Raw genomic sequence first — 25,436 nt, forward strand, 5'->3', positions numbered from 1 at the left:
AGCAGGTCCACCGGGGCAGCAAACACACGTGAGTTTCTTATTGTTTGTGATTGTAACGTACGATCTTCAACCGTGTCGAGCTAATAATTCTTAATGGAGAATGTTACATATTTCTCTGAACATATTTATTTTTGTTTTGATGGACAAACACATGAAATGGATGTAAAATAAAGCTCATCGATATTTAAGGAAGGAAAGAATAGTAACTGTCCCAAAACAGAGATGGTAGACTCTGCTCACCAATTTTGATTCTATTTGACAATATTATAGGCTCTCTTCTCTGTAACAGTGAGTAAAATAATGTTGTTATAATTTCTCCCTTCCTTTTAGTGACACAGAGGGCACACAAAATGAACGGGGTTTAGTTGACCGACTTTGAGGTCGAAAATTAAATAATCTGGTGAAGAGTGGCAGTTTTTCCTCGGTTAATGACACTGGGAATTAGGAGGGGTACTGTACCTATATTAGTGTATAGGTAGGGTATTTTTTGGTTTTCATTTTTATTCTTTTTTTGCATGGTTTTCTTGGTGTTTAGCATTACTTAGGATATTCCTAAGTGTGTTTTGATGTTTAAATATCCCTGAATGACCGGAAAACACTGCCAAGGTAAGTAAGAGTACAGTACTGTACAAATAGGTTAGGTATAGGATGGAGGCTGCATATAGGTAGGGTCTCGTAATAGTAGGGGGGAATATCTTTCATTATCCGGATGTTGCCTGTACCTGGATATGCCCTTGGCTCTATTTTGTCGTGATAAACAGTTGATTACTGTAGTATTTTTTATAAATGTTTTCAGTTAATTTTTTTTTTTTTTTTTTTTTTTTTTCATGCAAGAAATAAGGAACCAAAGGCCAGGAGCCCACAAACCGTTCCTTCCAAGAAAAAAACAAAAACAATACAAAAGAGAGCCAAATTCAAGATCCATTCATTTTGAGATGCCTGAACACACTGCATTTGAAAGACTGGAGATCATAGGAAGTAGGAAATAGAGGGAGACAGTTCCAGAGTTGACCTGTTGCATAAATGAAAGACTAGGAATAACGGTTAACTCTTTCATTAGAGAGTTGGACAGAAAAGGGATGAGAGTTTGTTGCTAGATCGGTGCTATGCACCCGTTTTATAGGTGGAGGAATGCAAGCAGACAATTCGGAGGAGCAGTGACCATTGAAGTAGCAATACAAAAGAGATAAAAATGCAACAGTGTGGCAAAGAGACAGAGGTTGAAGGAAGCCAGTAAGAGGAGGAGAGTTAATGAGGCAAAAGGCATTTGACTCCACCGTATTGAGAAGAGCTGTGTGTGGGGAGCCTCCCCACACGTGAGAGTTGTACTCCTCACAGGGGCGAATAAAACCCGTGTATAAAGTCAGCAACTGTGCAGGGGAGAAGGTATGGAGTCGGCTTAGCACACTGATCTCTTGGAAGCAGATTTTACAAGAGATATGATATGATCTTTCCAAGATAAGTCCCGAGTGAATGAAACCCCAAGCATGTTCAAGGATGCTGCAAGATTGAGCTGGATACTATTAAGCATTAGTGGGTACTCCTGTGGAAGATTGTGTCGGGTTGATAAGTGTAAAAACTGAGTTTTCTGATGCATTAAAAACAACCAGATTATTTTTGCCCCAGTCAGAGATACAGGCCAAGTTAGACATTAGGTGTGCCATAGCCTCATCCCTTGTTTGTTGAAATAACTGCTGAGATGGATGTTATGAGAACTGAACGGAAAGATGAAGGGTGGAATCATCAGTGTACGAGTGGATAGGGTTAGATGTGCAGCTTAGAAGGTCATTGATGAATTAAAGGAAGAGAGTTGGTGATAGAGCCCTGAGTTGATAGATCAGAACGATGGCCGTCTCCAACAGTGGCTATAGAACGACCAGATAGGAAGCCATAGATGAAGGCACAGATAGAAGGATAGAAACCGTAAGAGGGCAGTTTGGATATTAAAGACTTATGCCAGACTCGATCGAAAGCCTTTGAGATGTCAAGTGTAATGGCAAAGCTTTTGCCAAAGTCCTGAAAGCTTGATGACCAGGAGTCTGAAAGGTAGGTGAGAAGATTGCCAGTGGAGCGCCCCTGATGGAACCCATACTGACAATCAGAAAGAAGTTTGTGATAGGAAAGATGCTATAAAATTTTTCTGTTAAGACTCAAAAACTTTTGAGACACAGGATGTTAATGCAATTGGTTGATAGTTAGAGAGTTTGGAATGGTCACCCGTTTTTGGGACTGGCTGAATGAGAGCAAACTTCCAGCAAGAAGGAAAGGTACAAGTTGAAAGATAAAGGCGAAAGAGTTTACGTAGGCAGGGTGTAAGCACAGAAGCACAGTTCTTGAGGACAACGGGAGGGACTCCATCAGGCCCATATACCTTGTTAGTATTAAGGCCAGTGATAGCAGAAAATACATCAGCTGAAGAAATTTTAATGTCAGCCATGAGGAGGCCAGAGGGGGTAAGTGATGGAGGAACAACACCGTCTAAGTTGGAATTGGAGATGAATGTCTGAGCAGAGAAATCTGCTTTATCAGTAGAAGAAATAGCTACTGAACCTTCAGTGCAGAGATGAGGAGGGAAGGACGATAAGGTAAAACTTTTCGAAAGGTTTTTGACGAGGTGCCAGAAGGAGTGGGAAGAAATCGACTTGGATAGTTGAGAGCATTTAGTATGAATGATATTATTTTTAGAGAGAGAAGAACAGACTAAGCACATTTCCCGGCAGAAACATAAACAAGATGTGATTCAGGGGTTGGTTGGCTCTGGTACCTTTTATAGGCCCTCTCCTCAGTGTGGATAGCATTAAAACAAGCGTGGATAAACCAAGGCTTTCTTGCATTAATCAAAGGATATGAGAAGGGAATGTACAGTATGTTTCCATGCCTGAGAGAATAACCTCCATAATGCACAAAGCACACTCAGATGGCCCCTGGCCATGGAAGCAGTGATTTATCCAGGGAAAATCAAAGAAGTACTGCCTGACAGCCTCTCAATCAGCAGCTCCAAGGTGCCACAGTCGACATTTCTTTTGGGGGCCCACAAGTCGTACCGGAGCGATAGAAGAGGTCAAGGTAATAAGATTGTTATCGGAGGAGCCCAACGGAGAGAAAAATTTAACAGCATAAGCAGAAGGATTAGTTGTAAAGAAGAGGTCTAGTATGTTGGCGCTCTCTCCAAGACGGTCAGGGATACGGGTAGGGTGCTGTACAAGCTGCTCTAGGTCATTAAGGATAGAAAAGATGTATTCATGTTCACCAGGTGGACCAGGGAAAGGAGAGGAGAGCCAAAGGAGGTGGTGAACATTGAAATCTCCTAGAATGGAGATTTCAGTGAAAGGAGAAGTGGATAGAATGTGTTCCATCATAGAAGTAAGATAGTCGAAGAATTTTTCATAGCCAGTAGAATTTGGAGATACGTAAACAGTGCAGAAATATTTAGTCAGAGAATGACAGGAAAGCCAAAGCCAGAGAGTAGAGAATTCAGAAGAATCAAGTTGAGGATCACGTGAGCAAGATAAGTCGTTGCATACATATACACAACAGCCACCTTTAGCTTTGAAATGAATTTAAAGTAAAGGGGAAACAGAAAAGGGTTTGCTGTCAGTTGCCTCAGACAGCTGAATGTCTGTCAAGAAGAGAAGGTGGGGTTTCGAGGAGGAGAGGTAGTGTTCGACATAGAAAAAGTTAGGGGAAAGGCCATGAATGTTGCAGAAATGAAGAAGTGAGTCAGATAGTGGTCCCAGGCATCTCGCTCAGTCATCACCGGGAAAGGGGTGGATAATTGGAAAGTCTGTTTTAGTCTGTCTATCAATCTATCTATTGCCAGACGCCTCAGTCCCGTTCGGGGTGGTCACAAACAAATCGCCTCCACGTCGCCCTGCTCCCAACTCACACCCCCCTCTCCCATATACCTCTCCACCCCATCCCTCCATCTCATCCTCGGCCTCCCCCTCCCTCTTTGCCCCTCCACCTCACTCACATACACTCTCTTTGTCAGTCTTTCACCCTCCATCCTCTCCACATGGCCAAACCACCTCAATGTATTCCTCCTGACGCTTCCTATCACATCCACATCCACACCACAACGCTCCTTTATATCCTCATTTGTCAGCCTGTCTCTCCATGTGACTCCACAGGCTCCTCTTAAATAACTCATTTCCACTGCTCTCACTCTTGACTTTAGTACTCACGGTAATCAAAATCCAGCCATCAGCATCAATGCTTGCAGATAAACAGTTAGTATCGGAAGTACAGTATCAATATTTTCGTACTGATACTGCCACCACTAGTGATTACACTAGCCACTAGACCACATGGGATTACTGTACACCAATTAGAGGCTAATGGGTTATGGCACCTGTCCACCATTCAGTGGGTGGTAAGTACTGTTTAGTTTCGTTTTTGAAGGGTCCAGCATGCTTGCATGTGTTGGCCTTGATCACGTAATGGCGGCTTTCCATGCTTCTCGGTCTATGGGAGCTTCCCTGTTCAGTCCCATAACCTGAGGTCACACTTAATGACCTCGTCCCTCGTCTTTTTAGGTCTACCCCTTCGCATCCCCACCCCCAGTATTAATGCTTCTCACTTTCTGCACCCAATTATCATCCCTCATCCTCTCCATTTGCCCAAACCACCTCAGTCTACCTCTCCTTATCACAGCACCAATACACTCCAGACCCATCCTACCTCTCAATTCTTCCGTCATAAACCCAGCCCCCCTTAGCCTTGCATGCAGGGATGCACTGCACATTGATCAAATCATTGTCATGTCTGTACATTTAAGCCTGCAAATATCCTCTTCCTTTACTCCCCAGATCTCACTATCATACAGTCTTACATTCCTTGCACATGCTGCATATAAAGGTCCCTTAGCACATGGGGAGGGCCCTAACATTGTCAGGAGAGGCAACAGCTCCCTGCGCTTCTTCCAACTGCTTCTCACCCTAGCCACAAAGCTAGCTCCATCCCCACTTCCAGCACACAACATGTCTCCCAAATAAAACTCTTCCACACACTCAAGAGACTCACCAGCATGATCAGTCCTTTCACACCTGACAATCTCCACCTGCTCTCCCGGACATGCCGCACACATGAAATCGCATTATCTTGCAGTCAGCTTCTAATACGACTTCTTTTCTTATGCACCTACTTATCACAAACACTGTGCAAGATGGAATTACTTCCCCATGCCCCTGTGGCAGATTGCACATGGCCACTCTCCCACCTTTTTGACAGTACCGCCACCAACCCTAGATATCATTACTTTTGTTTTATCTGCATTAACCCTTAATCCCTTGTGCCCCATACCATCTCTCCACTTCCTAAGTCTTTCCTCCACCTCCCTTTCCTTATCTGCAATCAACACCAAATCATTAGCATACAACATCTCCCACAGAAGTCCATTTCTGAAGTCGCATGAGAGGGTTTTAAGTACCATAATAAACAACAAGGGACTCAAACCTGACCCCTGATGCACACCAGCATTCACAGGAAACTCATCATGCAAATCTCCATTCACTCTTTACCTGGTTGCAAGCACTCACATACATGGCCATAACCACCGTAAGCAGCCACTCCTGCATCCCAAGCTTTCTCATTGCCCATTTCACCACCTCTTTAGGGATTTTGTCAAAGGCCTTCTCCAAGTCAACAAAAACAAAGTTAATTTTTTTTTTTTTTTTTTTTTTTTTTTTTTTTTAAAGGCTTCAACATGCTTGCATGTGTCGGCCTTGGTCACTTAATGGCGGCTCTCCACACTGCACAATCCATTGCAGCCTCCCTGTTCAGTCCCTTAACCTTGAGGTCACACTTAATTACCTCGTCCCATGTCTTTCTCGGTCTATCCCTCATAACCCCACCCCCAATATTAACACTTCTCACCTTCCTCACCCAGTTATCATCCCTCATCCTCTCCACATGTGCAGACCATCTCAATCTACCTCTCCTCATCACAAGACCAATACACTCCAGTCCCATTCTACCTCTGAACTCTTCCATCGTAAACCCAGCCCCTCCAGGCCTTGGATGCAGGGATGCACTGCACATCCACCTAATCATTGTCATTTCTGTACATCTGAGCCGGCGAATATCTTCCTCCTTCACTGCCTAGGTCTCACTACCATACAGCATTACACTCCTAACACATCCTGCATACAAAGACCCCTTAGCACGTAGGGAGAGTCCTCTCAATGTCAGGAGAGGCAAGAGCTCCCTGAACTTCTTCCAACCACTTCTCACCCTAGCCACAGAGCTAGATCCAGCCCCACCTCCAGCACACAGCATGTCTCCCAAATAACAAAACTCTTCCACACATTCAAGAGATTCACCAGCAAGTTCAATCCTTTCACGTCTGACAATCTCCACCTGCTCACCCCGACACGCCGTACACATAAAATCAGCATTATCTCGCAGTCTACCTCTGATACCACTACATCTCTTATGCATTCATTTATCACACACATTGCACAAGATGGAATTACTTCCCGCGCCCTTGTGGCAAACTGCACATGGCCACTCTCCCTCGTCTTTGACAGTACCCTAGTTATCATCACTTTTGTTTTATCTGCATTTACCCTTAAACCCTTGTGCCCCATACCATCTCTCCACTTCCTAAACCTTTCCTCCGCCTCCCTTTCGTTCTCTGTAATCAACACCAAATCATCAGCATACAACATCTCCCACGGGAGTCCGTTTCTAAAGTCACGTGAAAGGGCTTCAGGTACCATGATTAACAACATGGGACTCAAGACTGACCCCTGATGCACACCAACATTCACGGAAAACTCATCACTCAAATCTCCATTCACTCTTACCTGGGTGTGAGCACCCACATACATAGCCATAACCACCCTAAACAGCCACTCCTCCAAGCCAAGCTTTCTCATTGCCCACTTCACCACCTCTCTAGGGACTGTGTCACAGGCCTTTTCCAAATCAACAAAAACAAAATAAAGATCCCTTCTCCTACCACTATATTTTTCCTGAAGCTGTCGAACAATGAATATAGCATCAGTGGTCCCCCTACCTGGCATAAACCCAAACTGCATCTCATCAATATTCACTCTTTCTCTAATCATACCTTCTAAAACTCTCTCCATTACCTTCATTATCTGATCTAAAAGCTTTATACCTCTATAATTTCCTCTTTCCGGGGCATCACCTTTCCCTTTATACACAGTTACAATTACTGTACACTCTTCAGCCAATCATCTGGGACAACACACTCATAAATAATCCTATTTATCAGGTCAGTGACTAAACTCACCCCTATATCGCCTGAGGCCTTCAGCATTTCGGCAGTCAACCCAGACACACCTGCTGCCTTCCCCACCCTCATCCTGCCTATTGCCTCCCTCACAGTAGCAGTATCAATCAAATGCCAAGGGCCAGACACTGGATCTGCTGGCTCCAAACCTTCCTGTCCCAGTCAAACTCCTCATTCAACAACTGGTTATAATGCTCTCTCCATGCATCTTTAATATCCTCACTGTTCACCACTACCCTTCCTTCATCATTCTTAACCCACTGCTCACCTATAATATCCTGATTATCCTTCTTGACTTGACATGCCACCCTAAATATCATATTTTTTCTTTCCCCATGATTTAGGTTATCAAGTAATAGTCTCTGTGACTCAGACTTTGCCCTGTATCCCTCTCTTCTAGCCCTAAGCATGGCAGCCAAATATTCCTCTTTTCTACCACCCTTCTTCCATTCTCAGAAAAGCCTTCTTTTCTCCTTAACTGCAGCTTCTACACCCTCATTCCACCACCAAGTTACTTTATGTCTTGGTGGTCCTCTTGTCCAACCGCATGTTACATCAGTAACTCTCGAGAAATTGTTCTTGAGGGCTCTGTACTGTTCATTAACGCCTCTGTCTACTGCTCCCTGTTCAGCCACCACTCTCGTCAACTCGCTATAGAAGGCATCCCATACTACTTGGTTTTTCAGCTTCGATATTTTCCTTCTAGGTACATAAGTCCTCTTTTTCAGCACTTGTTCTTTAAGCACCATATCACAAATCAATAGTTTGTGCTGCTGCACACACTCCTCACTTCCTATAACTTTAACATCCCTCACTAACCTCCTATCAGCCCTCCTAACCAGAAAATAATCTATCTGACCGCTATTTCCCCCAGATTCATACGTAATTAACCTACTGTCTCTTTTCCTAAAATATGTGTTGCACACAATCATGTTCGTTGCCTCCCCAAACTCGAGTATCCTTTCCCCTTCTGCATTCCTTAGACCATACGCACATCCCCCATGCTCTCCTTCATAACCTTGTGCTGCTTCACCTACATGACCATTTAAGTCCCCTCCCAAAATCACTATCTCATCATCTCGCATAACTCATGCACTACTTTTTCATCACTCGTTCTTTAAGCACCATGTCACATATCAATAATTTGTGCTGCAGCACACACTCCTCGCTTCCTGTAACTTTAACATCCCTCACTAACCTCCTCTGACCAGAAAATAATATATCTGACTGATATTTCCCCCGACTTGTATATAATCAACCTACTCTCTTTTTTCCTAAAATGTGTGTTGCACACAATCATGTTCATTGGCTCCCCAAGCTCGAGTATCCTTTCCCCTTCCTCATTTCTTGTACCATATGCTCATCCCGCATGCACTCCTTCATATCCTTGAGCTGCTTCACCTACATGACCATTTAAGTCCCCTCCCAAAACCACTTTCTCATCATCCCCAATATCACCTACTACATGTATCATTTCATCCCAAAATCTATTCTTTTCTACCTCATCCAAGCAAGCCTGTGGAGCATATGCTGAAATAATTGGAAACATCATTCCACCGAAAAAAAATTTCACTATTAATATCCTATCACTTACTCTCATAACTTTCATAACATATTCCACCCATTTCTCCGCACCCACACCCACATATCCATCTGTTCCCCCCTCCCTCATGCCAAAACAACTTATAGTCTCAATCCTTCCCAACAGTTTTTTCTGGCTGATCCACCCCTGTACCGGACTTCCTCTAAACAGCCCACATCCACCTACCTTCTGCTGAATGCCTTAACGACTTCCCCCACTCTACCCCTTAAACTTCATAAATTCCATGAACCCACTCTCATTTCTGTCTATGTATCTATCTATTGCCAGACATTATAATCCCGCAAAGGGTGGCCATTTGACTCTGAGTTAGTTGCTTTACAGGGAGTGTACTTTATTAAAATTCTTTTTGCAGCCCTGGTCTTCTTCATTTATTTATTTGTAGATTTTTGTTATTTTTGCATTGTTTTCTTCATGTCTAACATTATATTGCATATTTGCATGTGAATTTTGATATCTAAATAACTGAAAGATTGAAGAACACTGACACAGTTAGGACGGTAATGTACATATAGGCTGGGTTTGTGGATTTTTGTTGTTTATGCATGTTTTCGTTGTGTCTAGCATTATATTGGATATTCACATGTGTGTTTTGATGTCAGAATAACTGGAAGACTGGAGAACACTGTCACTGTTAGGAGAGGTACAGTACATGTATGTAGGGTAGAGGTTGGTAGGGTATTGCTCTGTATCTGGATTTTGTCCAGCGGATACACCAATGGCTCTATTACGTCGGATAATCAAGGGATTACTGTATTAGTCTTAGTGTGGACACTGTTAGCTCTCTCAATATATCATACTCTAATTAAAAGCCACTTTCATGTTGATCAGCAGTCGAAATGACCTTCCAGTGATCCTGTTACAGTAAACCCTTACTTTACTGTAACTTGCTAAGTTGGATATCAGATTTAACGAACATTTTGAAGTTGCTGGACAAATAGTCAAACATACCGGATACCATCCAATAAATAGGAAGAAAACATTCAGACTATCTGTAAAAACAGGCATGTGACGCATGCCTACCAGATCAAACCGGATCGCTTTCTGTGTGTGAGGTAACTCGGAATGCAGTTACCAGTGCTGGCAGTAGTTTTTTCCACCAGCTTGGGCTAGGCATGAAGAAATGTTATGAAAAGGATGTGAAATTATGAGCCAAGTAAGTGTAAAATGGTTATAATTTACATTTTTAGTACTAGAATATGCTATTTCTTTCATTTATTTTTCATCATGTGCATGAAATCTCACTTCGCGGGGCAGATGGTCGGACTTCCTGGATTATTGGCAATATTGGATCGGGCTCCTCCAATTGATCCAGCATAGAGAAGGTCTAATATAATATGCTTCTGTGGTTGTAGCTCATCCTTTAAGGTCTTTCCTAAGCCTTTCTCTTTCTTTTGCCTTACTGCTGTTCTTTTTTAATATTTCACACTCATAACCATGTCTCATGATGCTTACTCCCATTTCTAAGGCATGACATTTTTTTTTTTTTTTTTTTTTTTTTTTTTTTGCCTTGGAATCCATTTTTCATTGTGTGTGTGTGTGTGTGTGTGTGTGTGTGTGTGTGTGTGTGTGTGTGTGTGTGTGTGTGTGTGTGTGTGTGTGTGTGTGTGTGTGTGTGTGTATGATTTACCTAGTTTTGATTGACAGTAATCCCTGTAATAACCGGATGCCCAATTTCCGGACATTTTGGGCCTGGGCCTTTGGAACCCCCAAATGGCCTGGGGGGGGGGGGGATCTGAATTTTTTTCCCCACTTGTAATTTGCAGTTGGCGCATGGTGTCAAACAGCTGTGTTTACATATGGCCCCTTCACCCCTTCCTTCCTCCCCCCTCCCCAGTTACCACCTAACTACCATCACGAGTAGAAGCTCATCGCAATGGATGCCGCACGTGCTCATTTTTGTGAATAAACTGCAATACCTCGCCGCTAAACCACATGGGAATTTACAGTGTTGTGCAGTGTTAAGAAATTAGAATTTAGAGTGCAAAGGAATAAGTGTGGAGTGCAAACTGGCGGTTGAAACTGGTATGGCGCAAATAAGAACAGAATGTCCAGTTTTAAACAATTATAACTCAGAGTGCAAAGCATTAATTGCAGCACAACACTGGATTACTGTATGTGCTTCAAGAGCATTTTCACCACTGCCAGAGCCTTAGAGGAGGCGGCCACAGACATGCTGTAAGTACCCTGTACGCTGCTAAATATTTTCCATGCTCACTTCTAATTCCTCATTCTCTGGTTCCTTTTCATTTATTTCATGCTTTATGTCCATTATTGGGGTGAATAGAGTCTTATATAAGTGCTATGCATGTCCAGTAGGGAGTTATTTAGGTGACATTCAAAGTTAGGCTGGATTAGGGTCATAAGTACCAGTCCAGGAGGCAGGGGCCCAGTATATGGACAAAACCAATTCCCGGACGTGCCTTTGATTGTGTTACATCAGATATTGGAGGGATTACTGTGCAGGAAATGAGTGACGCTTGTGGAGGCCCGTCTCTTTTTCTCAATGACAAATTTTGTTTTGAACTCATTTAAGATTTTGATTGGACGATCTCCTTGTCCAAGCTATTCTACAGATCTCTGCATCTACAGTGCATCGTTACACAATGCGAGTTTATGGATGGCAGAAACCCTCGCATTCTACGATTTCGCATTGTGTTTAACCAAAGAACTTATGGGAAAAATGGTATATGGTGGAAAATCCACCCAGAGCTTGTTCTTTGGATCCCCTTCCAAACTCCCCCCCCCCCTTCCCCCGCATGGGCGGAGGTTTGCTGTACCAGGGGGGCTCTCTCGCCTAGAGTTGGGGGAGCCAATTTGAAACTCCTAATTCTGGGCGAGAGTGAATACCGTCCAAAAAGGGAAAGCTCTGCTGGTTATACCTTGGCTAGGAGTGGGTTGGCAGCCCCCCTTATCCCTGGCTGTCATGACAGGAGACTTCACTGGCATGACGAACCAGTACTGTATATGTTGTCTTATTCAGGTGCGAGGCCCCGGCTGAATGGACCATTTATTTCCTCAGGTTAATTGTGGCCCTGGCAGCCAGTAATGAAAATTTAAGCAAAACTGATTCTCCCGTTGACGAACCTGGAACGACCCTGAGCGTGGATTTGGATTCCTCTCACAAACTCTCTCCCTCTTTAGATGACGCAGGTTCCATTGCCTCCAGGGCTGGACCTTGTGTCATCAATAAACGTGTTTTGACTGTGACTGGGTGGTCACTCTGTGACTGTGTTTCCGTATGCCAGATGTTGGAGCCAGTTGGTGTAGTTGAGAAGATCAAAATTAACTGGCGTGATGATGTTAACAGATGGGAATGTCGTTCTCAGTTTGCAAGGGCTGAGGACGCATCTCATGCTTTATCAACATTGAATTCTGATACTAATTTGAGTGTGTCTCTTAGTAGAATACTTCTTCATGATGCAGATGCATACATCCCTAAGGATTATGCAAAGTCTGTAACAGTCACTGCAAAGCCACGGAATAGACCTCTGTCCTGTCCAAAGTGGCTTCTTGCAACTGTTCGTTCAGAACTTGCAGACTTTATTAAAGTCTGCCATTTTATTGAGGAAAGAGTTGGTTGTTTACCATCTGCTTCTATCAAAAGGTATGGTAAAAGGAGTGTTTTAATTTATGCTCCTTCTGAAACAGTGTCTCAAATGCTAACCAGTTTAGACATTTCTGTGTTAGCGGAAATAAACCACACAGGACATTTTGTTATGATAAAGGAGTGGTTTTCTGCCATGACCTACCTGACTTCGGGGAGCTTGAAATCCTCGATATGTGTCCTCCTAATGTGGTTGATGTGAAAAAAATATCAGTTATGTTACCTTTGTATCAGTTATCCTTTTGCCGATAGCGTCTTACCTCAGTCTGTTTGTATTGATAGGCTGCATATCAATGAGAGACCACATAAGGCAAAGCCATTGCAGTGTTTCAGTTGCTTTAGTATGGACATGCTGCAAGTGCTTGCAAGGATGCTAGGGTGTGTTGAAAGTGTTCTGAGCCAGAACATGGAGACTGCTTTCGGGACCTTCATTGCGGTAACTGTGGTGGTGGCCAGGGCATCACTGCTAAGGAATGTCCACAGTGGATGTTTAAGCAGGAGTTGGTAGTTAAAGCTAATGCTGAGCACATTAACATTGGGCAAGCTTTAGCTTTGGTAAAGTGAGCCCAACCCACCCCGGGTAGATCATTTGCTCAAGTTTCTGCTACTTTAGCACCAAGGGAAGGAGCTTCCTTCTCCCAGAGTGCCAAAGGCCAAAACATCAATGGTGCAAAACGAATTTTTATAATTAAGAAGGACAATCATTCTTCAGGTGATGGCAAATCAGCAGCAGGTCCTTCTGCCAATAGGAAGGCTGCAAAACCTGAACCTACTACTAAGAAGGATAATCCTTCTACTGATGGTGATAACCCAGTAGCAGGTCCTTCCACTGTTACTAAGTCTCGGAAAGAAGCCGAGACGCGGTCATCCCCTGAAGGTGATGGGTTTGGTGGGTTTGTCTCCCCAGCTTGTAAAAAGGGTCGAACTAGGTCACCTCCAGTCAAATGCGGACATGTTTTGGAGACTAAGAACTGGTTTATTCTTTTATCCGGTAGGGAGGAGGATGAGATGTCACTCCAGTCAGAGGATGGCTCCTTGGGTGTTGATGCCCTTTCCACTCCCAGGTCAGTGGCTAGTAATACTTCCCAAAGTATTCAAAAGACAACCTCAGTGAAGAGTAGATCTAAAGAAGAGATTCATCAGTTGGAGACTTCTTTTCAAGTTTTTTCCAAACTTAGCTCAAATCCTATGATAGGTAAGTCAGATTCTTCAGACATTAAGAATGTTTTATCTGACAGGGAGGAGGATGAGATGTCCCACCGGTCAGAGGACGGTCCTTTGGGTATTAATGCCCTTTCCACTCCCAAGTCAGTGGTTACTAATACTTCTCGAAGTATGCACAAGGCAACCCCTTCTAAGAGTAGATGTAAGGAAGGGATTCATAAGTTGGAAACTTCTTTTCATGGAGTTTCAAAACTAAACTCTACTCCTAAGATTAGTCAGTCAGGTTCATCAAATATTAAGAGAGCATCATCTGTACCTGAGATCTTTCCTGACAAGAACAAGAAAGATAAAGTTAGTAAACCTTCCAATAGAGTACAGTCGATTCCGAATAAGAAATAATCCAGTGTCTATTTTACAGTGGAACTGTAGGGGTTTTCGTTCAAATTCTGAACAGCTTAAATCCCTAGTGCATGAAATTAATGTAGGTGTGGTCTGTCTGCAGGAGACAAAGCTGAGCAATACTAGCCTTAACTTTGGTCTTACCAATCTGTTCCTGTTTATGATCACCCCCAGGGTGGGACTGCTATCCTTGTTTGCACCTCAGTTCAGCATGAAGCTATTACTCTTAATACAGATTTACAAGCTTGTGCTGCGTCTGTTGTATTGGACAGGCTTATCACCCTGTGTTCACTTTGTATAGAGCCTGGATTGAGCCACCGATTGGGCCATGACTTATCTTACCTGAATTGCTCAGTCATTTTACTCAATTACCACCACCGTTTTTTATTATGGGTGATTTTAATGCACATAATCCTATGTGGTGGAGTTCCCAACTTTGTTCAAGGGGATCTGTCATTGAGGAGTTCCTCGATATCGGTGAGGTGGTTCTGTTAAATGATGGTTCCCCTACATAGCATGAAATATCAAGGAACAGAGTCGCTCATTTGACACTTTCTTCCCCTGTTTTGGCAGCTGACTACTATCGGTCAGTCCATTCAGACTTGTGTGGCGGTGATCATTTTCCGATTAAGTTGGTGTGTGGTCGGAACAGTCCGTCAGCATGTTTTCCCGGGTGGAAACTTGAAGAGGCTGATTGGGCTGGCTACATACAAGCTACGGAGGTAAGGATAGAGTATGATCTTTTTCCTGATCCTCTAGTGGTGTATGATTATATACAGTCAGTCATTTTAGATGGGGCATCACGTGTTATACCAAAGACTGGAGGATGCCCTGGACGCCTAGCTGTTCCCTGGTGGACTAAAGAGTGTGCGAATGCTCAGAAAGCCACCAGGGTTGCTTTTCACCGGTATCAAAATAATCCTACAGATCAAAATAAAATAGCCTTTAAAAGGAATAGCCAAACAGAAGAGAGTTTTCAAGGAGGCCAAGAAGTCTTCCTGGAGAAAGTACATCTCAGGGCCAACTTCGGCAGTCCCAAGCTGCTTCATTTGGCGTAAGGTGCAGAAGCTCAGAGGAAAGTATGTTCCTGTACCAGTGCTAGCTTTGCAGGTCAACAACAGTGTTGAAACTGATCCTATTAAAGTTTCAGATATTCTTGCCTCTCATTTTTCTAATATATCTAGTTCGGAGCATTATGATGCTCATTTTAGAGGTGTTCATCAGATCCTATGTCTGATAATAGTGAGTTTTATAACGATATTTTCTCACTTCAGGAATTGAAGGCTGCTTTAAATAAATCATCTCCAATTTCGCCTGGAAAGCATGGCATCCATTACAAGATGCTAGCCTGGCTTCCATTAAATTCCAAATTACAGTCATCCCTCCACTGTTCAAAGTAATAGAGCCAAAGGCATGTCCAGAAAGTGGTCCCGCCCGGTTAGTGGGCCCCAGCCTCCTGGACTTGTACTTAAGAACCCTAACCCAGCGTAACTTTGAAAACCACCTAGATAACTCCCTACTGGACAAGCATAGCACATATTTAAATCTATTTAAGACCCTGTTCACACCAATAATGGACATAAAGCATGATAATAATGAAAAGGAACTAGAGAATGAGGAATTAGAAGTGGTTATGGAAAATATTTAGCAGTGTACAGGGTACTTACAGCACATCTGTGCCCGCCTTCTCTAAGGCTTTGGCAGTAGTGAAAATACTCTTGAAGCACTTAGAGTAATCCAGTGTTGTGCTGCACTTAGAGTAATTCTTTGCACTATGAGTTATAATTGTTTAACACTGCACATTCTGTTAATTTCACCATGCCAGTTTCAACCGCCAGTTTGGACTCCACAGTTAATCTTTTGCATGGTAATTTCTAATTTCTCAACACTGCACAAAACTGTAAATTCCCGTGTGGTCTAGTGGCAAGGTATTGCAGTTTATTCAAAGTTTATTAACAAAAATGAGCATGTACAGCATCCATTGCGATAAGCATCTACCCGTGATCGCAGTTAGGTGGTAACTGGTGCTGAAGGGGAAGCAGGGTTGCCAGATCGGAACACGGCCACATTACCAAACTCCTCAATTTTCATTACCAAATTTAACTTTTCAATACCACATTCGTAAAGCAAGCATTTATTCTTCACTAATTATATATGAGGCGTCTAGAGCCAAAAGGGCATCCCCACCAACATACTGGTTTTGAGTTAGGTATGGGAGACAACAGGCTTAACCCTCTTCTCAGTGACAGCACTGGTTGCCATACAAGATTCGGCCTTCTGGACAGTGGTAGAGGGGCTCAAAGTCACGTGGGTTTGTCCATGCTGCCGGGCGAACAAATCAGAGCAGGCAGGCATCTAAGCCACACAGCCCAAACCAATCAGCATTCTCACTCTCTGCCACTCCCCCAGAGCAGCCAATCAGCAAGCGTGTGGCTGGCCCGGTGTGACGATGAGGTTCCTTACCGTGTTCACTGAGGTGTATAATTATTACGTATTTGATTTTTACCCCATTTATCGTGGATTATTGGTGACAAGATGAGCTGTTGTTATTGGGGTTGAAGGGGGGGTGACAAGATGAGTTCATCACATAGTTACAGTGAGGAGGTGGTGCCTATAACCTCTCGTAAGTGTCAGAAGTGTGTGGAGAAGTGGAAAAAGGTAGAAAGGAAGAGGAAAAGAGAATGGTGAGGGGAGACAGCGGGAGGGGGCGTGGCACCGAGGAGGCAGAGTTGGATGTCGATCTCCTAGATGACGACCCCACCATTTAACCCCCCACTACCCCTTCTCGATTTACTTAAGCACTACACTACTTTTTTTTTTAGTGTTATTATTTCAATCTATTATGGTAGAGGAAAAATAATAACTGCATTGATTACAGTTTTAGTTGTAAAAAACGTGAAATTACAGTAGTAATTATTCGTTTATTAATATTAAGTGAACTGGAATCTTCAGTTAATAAAGTTTTGTACATTAATACATTTGTTGATGTTTTTTCTGCTATGTTTTTAAATCCCTACAATATGTTATTATGTCCACTTATAAATTGGGGGTTTGGTTTACTGCCTATTTTGTGATTACGGTTATTATTGTTTTGTTTTTTTGGCTTTACATGTAGAGCATAGGCGCTGATGATCATTTTGATGTATAAAAGGTTTGTTTATTGCCTTCTGGTTATGACGTTGCCATAAACACAACTTTAAACCGTCATAACTCAAAAGTACATTTTGGCGCCGATGCCCCTTTGGTTCTAGACGCCTCATATACAAGTGGAATATTAATCTATCTTATCTATCTATTGCCAGACGCCACAATCCCGTAATCTCTCTCCTTATAATTAACAGCATGTTGATTATTTTCACGCTATGTAGGCTAGCAGATTAATCAGAGAGAGCAAACAATCCACCATCTCCACGCTGTGTATCCTCATGCATGTGAAAAATCCGTTTGGTAATGCATTTTTCTGATTCATTACCAAATGAATTTTTAATTACCAAATTGGTCCACATTTGGTAGTGAAAATTACCAAATGGCAACCCTGGGGGGGAAGGAAGGAACGGGTGAAAGGGTCATGTGTGAACACAGCTGGCCTGTTCCACGCTGCGCGGCAATTTTAAATTACGGGTGGGAAAAAATTTGGATTTTTTTTTTTTTCTTTTTTTGGCCATTTTTGGGTTCCAAAGGTCCAGGCCCACAATGTCCGGTAAGTGGGGAGTCCAGATAGTGGGCTTCTGGATAAATATATATATATGTATATACACACACACATGTTGTCAGATATGGCTAGCTACTTGCACACACGAGCAGCCGGAGAGAGAGGTCGTCCCAGGCATCGCTCCTAACCTTGAGTAGTTTCAGGAATTTTGTCTGTCCTGTCTCCTAGGGTCTTTCTTTAAATTTAAAATAATGAAAGTTGGTAGACTACCAAAAATGTAAAGATTTGTTGGCAATAGTATACATGAATGTTTGTGGCTTATTCGGTAACAGCTGTTTAGGTACTTTACCGGTACGTTAAAGATGGCCGAAAATGTAAACAATGAGGGAATGGAATTTCAAGGATTTGATGCTAATACTAATGTCATGGACCTGGTGAAAACATTAATTATGAGGATTAGTGAACTCGAAAAAAAAGTAGAGAATCTAGTGATAAAGGATGTGTCAGGAAATACGGAAACCACCATACAGAGTCTAATCCAGTCCAACGAAACAGCCAATGAAGAGATTAAGAATTTGAAGAGGGAGAATGTTGAACTGAGGAGGAAACTTGAAGAGAGTACTAATAAAACGGAGAAGGTGAGTAATGTACTAGAAGAACACAAGGCAAAGTGGGCACACGTAGAAGAAGAACAGAAAGAAGTGGTCAGCTTAAGAGAGATCATCCAGGAAGAAAGGGAAATGAACAAGAAAGAAATGGAAGAAAATGTAGTGAAAATACTGAAGAAAAAAGAGAAAATAGTGAGAGAAACTGTAGAAAGGAACAGATGTGTGGTAGTATTTGGAAACAGGGAAGAGGAAGAAAAGGTTAGGTTCGCAAGACTCGAGAGAGACACGAACATGGTGAGAGGAATATTAGGCAAGATTGACCCCAAGGAGACAAGTGGGTAAAAGAAATTGAGGAAGTAAGGAGGATAGGGCCTTATAAGAAAGGGGAAACAAGACCAATGAGAGTCAAGTTTACATCAGAAAGTGTAATAAATGAGATACTTAAAGTGACCTGGAAATTAAGCAAAGAGGCGGGGATGGAAAATATTATAATAAGAAAAGATCTGAATGAAGAAGAAAGAGAAGTTTTAAAATCATTAAAGGAAGAAGTAAAGAAAAAAAAAATGATAAGAGGACAGAGGAAGAACGTAATACTTTTTTTGGAGAGTATTGGATATGAAAGTAAGGAAATGGTATTTAAGGAAATAGAAGTGAAGAAAACTAGGGGGGATGGTTGTGAAAGATCAGAAGTTGAAGAAGTGGAATGACAGAGAGTAGGAGAGAAGAGGGTATTAATAATGTCAAAAATAATTTGAAGGTGATATATACTAATGTTGATGGTTTCATATCGACAAGGATCGAAATTAATGATTTCTTGAGAGAACATGAACCTGATGTCATGTGCCTTGTAGAGACCAAATTAAGAGAAGATATTGATGTTCATTTGGGAGATGGTAAATACAAACTGTGGAGAAAAGACAGGAAAGAAAAAAGGGAGGAGGAGTGATGATAGCAGTGAAGAACAACATAAATGTAGATACTGTGGAAATGGGAGAAGGCAGGGCTGAAGTGATATATATGAAATTAGAAACTGGAGAGAATGTTAAGGGAGATATGGCGGTAGTGTATGTTCCCCCAAAGACGAGAGCATGGAAGGATGACGAATACCATGAGATGTTGTCAGATATGGCTAGCTACTTGCAAAAAATAATTGAGAAAAGCAATAATATAATTTTGGTGGGTGACTTTAATTGTAAAGAGGTGAACTGGGAGGAATGGTACTCGGGAGGCGGCGAGGATTCGTGGGGTACTATGTTATTAAATATAATAATGAATAATGTGATGACGCAGTGGGTCAAAGAAGAGACACGGTTTCGAGGTGAGGACACACCAGGAAGGTTAGATTTACTGTTCACCAAAGAACCCGATGTAATAGAACCATTGGAATATCTCTGTCCTTTGGGAAAAAGTGATCACGTGGTCATTGAGTTCCAGATGTTAATAGGGAACGTCGAGCCAAGAGACGAGCTTCATAGACAGGGAAGATACAACTTTGGCAAAGCAAATTTTACAGGATTGAGAAACTTTTTGAAAATGCGGATTGGAGAAAATTCAGAGAAACAAGAGAGATACAGAGGAAGTGGGATATCTTTCTAGACCTCTACAACTTGGGAGTGGAAAAATTTGTACCAAGAGTAAGAGGGAAAGAAAACAGGAAAAAGGAGTGGTTTAATAGAAGGTGTATGATAGCCAAAAAAGAGAGAGATAAGGCGTGGAACAATTGGAGAAAGAGAGGTAACGACAGAACAAAGGAAGAATATAAAAGAACAAGAAACGAATACACAAGAATACGTAGGGAAGAAGAAAGGAATTTTGAAAAAGGTATAATTGACAAATGCAAGGATGAACCCAAACTGTTTTATAGATTTGTTAATGGCAAACTGAAACAAAAGGAAGGAATCACCAAGCTGAAAGTAGATGGAGAGGTCTTTAAGGATGCGGCAATGCAAGCAGAAATAATGAACAAACGTTTCCAGTCAGTTTTCACTAAAGAAAAGGAGCTTGTGGAAGGGGAGGGAGTGATTAGAAATGTTCCGGTGATGAAAGATATAAAAGTGGAGGTGCAGGAAGTGTATAAATTACTGGAAACTCAAGATGTAAGGAAAGCCCCAGGACCTGATGGAATTTCTAATTGGGTACTGAAGGAATGCAGAGAACAACTGGCGGATAAAATTCACAGCTTAATTGTATGCTCACTGGAAGAGGGGAAAGTGCCAAAAGAATGGAAGAGGGCAAATGTGGTACCAATTTACAAGGGGGAAACAGGGAAGAACCCCTGAATTATAGACCAGTGTCTCTAACCAGCATGGTCGCAAAATTGTGTGAGAGAATCCTGAAAGACAGATGGATAAAATATCTGGAAGAGATGAATATTTTGGCTGAATGTCAGTTTGGATTCAGAAGTGGAAGGTCATGTGTTTCAAACTTGTTGAGCTTTTACTCAAGAGCGATTGATGTGGTACAGGAGAGATGGTTGGGTGGATTGTGTGTACCTAGACTTAGAGAAGGCCTTTGACAAGGTACCTCATAAGAGACTAATGTGGAAACTAGAATATATAGGAGGACTAAAGGGGAAACTTCTGGAATGGATGAGAGACTTTTTGAGAGACAGACAAATGAGGACAGTAATAAAGGAAAAGATGTCTGGATGGAGGGAAGTAACAAGTGGAGTCCCTCAAGGCTCAGTGTTGGCGCCAGTAATGTTCCTGATTTACGTAAATGATATGGTAGATGGAGTGAACAGTTATGCGAGTCTGTTTGCTGATGATGTAAAGATCTGAGGAAGATAGAGGTTGAGGAGGATTGTAAAATACTGCAGGAGGATTTGGATAGGATACACAATTGGAGCCGGACGTGGGAAATGAAATTTAATGTAAAGAAATGTAAAATATTGGAAATGGGTAAAAGTACCAGGAGACCATCACTGAATTATTTTTTGGGTAATGAATTAATCACAAAAAGGAGAGAAGAGAAAGATTTGGGAGTGCTGGTCCAAGATAGTTTGTCACCAGAAAAGCACATTAACAAGATAGTTGGAGAGACTTATAAGCTCTTGACTAACATAAGAGTAGCATTTCATTATATGGATGAGGAAATGATGAAAAAATTGATAGTGGCCATGATCCGCCCCAGGTTAGAATATGCAGCGGTAGTGTGGTGCCCACACAAAAAGAAAGATATAAACAAGATTGAGAGAATACAAAGAACAGCAACCAAGATGGTCCCCAGTCTGACAGACCTGTCATACAGAGAGAGGCTGGAAAAACTGGATTTGCCTTCGTTAGAGGAAAGGAGAAAGAGGGGAGACATGATTGCGGTGTTCAGGACCATGGTGGGAGTAGATAAAATTGACAAAGAAGATCTGTTTGTATGGGATAAGAGAGCAACAAGAGGACATGGAATGAAATTGAAAAAGTCAAGCTGCTTGAAGGATATCAAGAAATATAGCTTTCCTTACAGAAGTATAGACTTATGGAATAGCCTGGACAAAGAGATTGTCCAGTCTAAAAACTTAAACGAGTTTAAAGTTAAATTCGACTTACTGAGAAACAGCGACGGAAACCCACGACCATAGTACATTCCGTGTATATCACAATTAGGTATATTCTTAAATATTTGAAACGACTTAGACAAAAAGGTGGTGCATGAGAAAAACATTCATGTGTGTAAAGGTAGACTTGATAAATGTGGATATGGAGACAGGACAACACGAGCATTGCTCAATTCCTGTATACTACAAATAGGTAAATACAAATAGGTAAATATACACACACACACACAGTAATCCCTCCACTGTCCTATGTAATAGAGCCAAAGGCATGTCCGGAAAGTGGTCCCATCCAGAAACTGGGCCCCTGGAAACTGGCTCCTGGACTGGTACTTAAGGACCCTAACCCACCTTAACTTTGAAAGCCACCTAAATAACACCCTACCAGATATGCATAGCACCTATTTAAACCTATTTAAGACCCTATTCACACCAATAATGGAGATAAAGCATGAAATAAATGAAAATGAACCAAAGAATGAGGAATTAGAAGTGACTGTACCTCAGCCAGGGTAATTACAGCACGTCTGTGGCTGCCTTCACTAAGACTTTGACAGTGGTGAAAATGCTCCTGAAGCACACGCAGTAATCCAGTGTTGTGCAGCACTTACAGTAATTCTTTGCATTGTGAGTTATAATTGTTTAGCACTGCACTTGTTAATTGGACCACGCCAGTTTCAACCACCAGTATGCACTCCACAGTTAATCCTTTGCACTCTAAATTCAAAATTCTTAACACTGCACAACACTGTAAATTCCTGTGTGGGCTAGTGGCAAGGTATTGCAGTTTATTCACTGTTTATTCACAGAAACGAGCACATGTGGCTTCCATTGCAATAAGCATCTACTCGTGATCAAAGTTAGGCAGTAACTGTTGGTGACGGGGAAACTGAGTTGCCAGATTGCAACAGCCACATTACCAAACTCTTCAATTTTCATTACCAAATTTAACTTTTCATTACCAAATTTGTAAAGCTAGCATTTATTCTTCACTAATTATATATTCATTCATTGCCAGACGCCATGCATCCCAGACGGGGTGGCCAAGGGCTTCGAGTTAATTGTTTTACAGGGAGGGGCACTAATCCTCCACCAACCCCACTTGACAAGTAGGGATGCCAGCAGCATCTGGTGTTCCCAGGCGGTCACCCATCCAAGTACTAACGAGACCCAACGTTGCTTAACTTCGCTGATCGGACGGGAAGCGGTGTACTCAACGTGGTATGGCGCTATGTTTAATGAGGGGAATAAACTCAGAATGATTGTTATTCTTGGATATAAATGAAGGGAAACGACTCAAGTTGCTCATCAACCTTTAACATAAATGGTCGTTAACTAAGGATGCTTGTTAGTTTTAAAATCTCAGTGTTATTTAGGACAATACATTTTTCTTTTTAATGCAGAGAAGCAGAAACTGAAGAGTGCAAGAAACAATACACAAAAGAGAGCCAAATGCAAGATACCTTACATCTGAAATTCCTGCACACATTGCATTTACAAGACTGGAGGTCACAGGCGGAGGGAAATAGAGATTGAGAAAAATAAATTCAAGTTGACCTGTTGCCAATTACAATCAACCAAAGAAGGACAAGAGTACATATTTTTTTCAGCATATTTTTTCCTGTGGTTGACTGGGCAGTACAACACAATGACATGGTAATAATAATAATGCAAATATAACAAGAAAATGGGCATAACAATTGGCGTACAAATACAACAGCCAACAAGTGGAAAAACAAGTGATCACTCTCCTTATAATTAACAGCATGTTGATTATTTTCACGCTATGTAGGCTAGCAGATTAATCAGAGAGAGCAGACAATCCACCATCTCCACTCTGTGTATCCTCATACATGTGAAAAATCCATTTGGTAATGCATTATTCTGATTCATTACCAAACGAATTTTTCATTACCAAATTGGTCCACATTTGGTAATGAAAAATACCAAATGGCAACCCTGACAGGGGAAATAGAACTGGGGGGATTTTTTTCTTTTTTTTTGCCATTTTTGGGTTCCGAAGGTCCAGGCCCACAATGTCCAGTAAGTGGGGTGTCCGGAAATAGGGTGTCCGGATAGTATAGGGATTACTGTACTCCTCTTACGGGTATTTAATGGAATATGGGTTTCAGGTGTGTTACCTGATAGTTGGAGGAGCTCTGTTATTGACCCCATTCCCAAGTCTGGGCGGGATCCTAGTCTGGTTAATAATTATCGACCCATCTCTCTGACAAGTTGCGTCTGCAAATTGTTTAAGAGACTGGTCAACGCTTGTTTGGTGTGGTTTCTTGAGAGCAGAAACAGCCTTCATTGAAGGCAATTTGGTTTTCGGCAGAATCGATCCGCCACTGACTCTCTGGTGTTGCTTACTAGAGAAATTCAGTCTGGATCCTCTCGAAACATGCAGACAGTGGCAGTCTACATTGACCCTGAAAAAGCCTATGATACTGCCTGGAGAGTGGGAATCCTAAATCAGCTAGCTGAGTGTAATGTTAAAGATTACGTGTTCCGATTTTTAACAATGTTTTTAAAGGACTGACTCATAAAGGTTCGTGTGGGTCCTTTTATGTCTCAACCTTTTTCTCAGGAGGAGGGTGTTCCTCAGGGGAGTGTATAAGTGTTACACTGTTTGCAGCTGCCATTAATGGCATCATGTCTGCAGTTCCTGTAAATGTTAAGGGGTCTTTATTTGTATATGACTTTGTCTTGTACTGTACCTCTACTACAGCTGTTGAGGCTTGTCACCACATGCAGATTGCCTTTAATTCTGTTTTTCAGTGGACCTCAAACCATGTTTTCAAGCTCTCTGCAACGAAGACTACGGCCGTCCGGTTTACAAGGAATCGTAAACTAGAGCAAGTACCCAGCCTGTTTCTTGATGGGTCTTTGTTGATTTTCCCAGAGAAAGTGAAGTTCTTGGGAGTTTGCTTGGATTCCAAGTTGACTTTCAGAGACCATATTGATCAGTTAGTAATGAGAGTTAAAAAATACTTTAATCTGTTAAAATGTATTTCGTCCCTTGACTGGGGTGCAGACCAAACTACACTGCTCCGACTATATGGAAGCTTGTGTCGTTCTAAATTGAATTATGGCTGCCAGGTGTATGGCTCTGTAGCCAAATCTCGCTTGGACAAGTTGTCTGTCGTTCAAAATGCGGATCTTCACATCTGCACAGGTGCATTTAGGACTTCTGCTGTTGAATCCTTGCACGTAGATGCAGAAGTGTTACCTCTAGACCTTAGACAAGAAGAGATGACCTTAAGCTACTTGGTCAGGGTAAAGTCTGATCCGTCTTATCCAAATTACAGACATGTCACTGCTTCTGCAGCAGGGTACACTGGAGGCCATAGATCCTCCATTCCGCCAGAAGTACATCTGGCTAATGAGATGATGGCAGTTGGTATATCAACTTAAGCAGTTGCCCATGTCAACCTGGCTTGCACTCCACCATGGAAGTTGGTTAGATCTTCTGTGTGTCCCATTATTCTGTCAAAGAGTACTAGTCTCCCGGCTTAGTTGGCTACTTCGTTCCATCAGCATCTGGCTGAAGCTCATTCAGATGAGGGGACCATCTGTACAGATGGATCTAAAACTGGTGAGA

At 42.1% G+C, this 25,436-nt stretch overlaps 1 protein-coding gene and 1 pseudogene across 1 annotated transcript in view; one reads left to right on the forward strand and one right to left on the reverse strand.

Moving 5' to 3' along the window:
- The window catches only part of LOC145409678 (uncharacterized), a 631,921-nt gene that overhangs the window by 239,263 nt on the left and 367,222 nt on the right, over positions 1-25,436 (forward strand). The gene's annotated exons all lie outside the window — the stretch shown is intronic.
- LOC145409729 (5S ribosomal RNA) lies at positions 22,952-23,069 on the reverse strand (annotated as a pseudogene).

Source organism: Coenobita brevimanus, chromosome 82 (genome assembly GCF_032717465.1).
Source record: "Coenobita brevimanus isolate Jiangsu-jjx chromosome 82, ASM3271746v2, whole genome shotgun sequence".
Lineage (NCBI taxonomy): Eukaryota > Metazoa > Arthropoda > Malacostraca > Decapoda > Coenobitidae > Coenobita > Coenobita brevimanus.